Below are 1,425 nucleotides of genomic sequence, written 5' to 3' on the forward strand. Positions count from 1 at the left end.
CACTGGGCAGGCCCTTCCAGGGCCTCACCACCCTCTCAGCAAAGTCATTCTTCCTCACATCTCATCTAAACCCCCCCCTGCCCCAACTTCAGACCATTTCCTCTGCTCCTGGCATGATTCCCTTGGGAGAAGAGGCCAACCCCCACCTCTCTACACCCTCCTTTCAGGGAGCTGTAGAGGGCAATGAGGTCTCCCCTCAGCCTCCTCTTCTCCAGACAAAACATGCCCGGTTCCCTCAGCCTCTCCTCATGTGACTTGTTCTCCACACCCCTCACCAGCTTGGTGGCTCTCCTCTGGACACACTCCAGAAGCTCAATGTCTTTCTTGTAGTGAGGGGCCCAGAACTTGGGGTGCTCGCAAGATGGCGGCGGCGGCGGTTCAGGGACGGCGTTTCAAGTGGTCGTTGGAGCTGGCGGCGGCGCCGGGGGGGCGACCCCGTGGAGCCGCCGAGGGCCGTGGGCCGCTGGGGTTCACCGAGCGGCAGCTGGGGGAGGGTGGTGTCCACAAAAGTGACAAAATCCTCATGGAGAAGCGCTGCTGGGACGTGGCACTGGCGCCGCTGAAGCAGATCCCCATGAACCTGTTCATCATGTACATGGCCGGCAATACCATCTCCATCTTCCCTGCCATGATGGTCTGCATGATGGGCTGGCGCCCACTGCAAGCCCTCATGTCTCTCTCTGCCACACTGAAGGCATTGGAGAGCTCGAGCCAGCGGGCACTTCAGGGGCTGGTGTTCCTGGTGGGCAATGGACTGGGGCTGGCACTGGCCCTCTACAAGTGCCAGGCCATGGGGCTGCTGCCTACCCATCCCTCTGACTGCCTGGCCTTTGTTGACCCCCCACAGTGGATGGAGTTCACTGGTGGGGGCCTGATCCTGTGACCCAATGCACCCACCCACCAATAAAGATGATGGCAGGCTGGTGATGTTAAAAAAATTTTTTTTTTATATTTAAAAAAAAAACAAAAAACTGAACCCAGCCGTCGAGGTGAGGCCTCACCAGGGCCCTGAACAGCAAGCACTCCTTGAGAAACACTCACTTGGTCTTCTCTGGCAGAAGAGCTCCTCCAGTCCCAGCCGTCCCTGGTCTCCTTCCAATGTCCCAAGGGGCCATAGGCAGAGAATCCAGAAGGACAGCTTTGGCCACTTGACCTGTAGGAGGCCAAGGGGACACATGGCTTAGATGCAGCCAGTGCATGAGAGGAGGGGAAGGAGAAAAGGACTGTGGGTGCCATAGCTCTGGTGGCTCATCAGGCACCAATCTCTCCAAGAGAAGAAGTGCCTGCGCAAGGATGCATTTACCTCTATTTGCAGTGCTTGAGGAAAGGTACTTACCACCAACGTCGTTGGTGAGGTGTGGGACGCTCTGCTGAGAAGGCGTCATCGCCTCTGGGACTCTGGGGGCAATTTTAGATCCTGCAAAC

The 1,425-nt window shown here is 57.5% G+C and overlaps 1 pseudogene across 1 annotated transcript; it reads left to right on the forward strand.

Annotated features, from left to right (window-relative positions):
* The first annotated feature begins 356 nt into the window (after positions 1–356).
* On the forward strand, positions 357–927 carry LOC106888687 (annotated as a pseudogene). Its single transcript, XR_001412154.1, has one exon. The product of XR_001412154.1 is annotated as an ER membrane protein complex subunit 4 pseudogene (transcript).
* The last annotated feature ends 498 nt before the right edge of the window (positions 928–1,425 follow it).

Source organism: Calidris pugnax, unplaced genomic scaffold, assembly GCF_001431845.1.
Source record: "Calidris pugnax isolate Ruff unplaced genomic scaffold, ASM143184v1 scaffold16, whole genome shotgun sequence".
Taxonomy (NCBI): domain Eukaryota; kingdom Metazoa; phylum Chordata; class Aves; order Charadriiformes; family Scolopacidae; genus Calidris; species Calidris pugnax.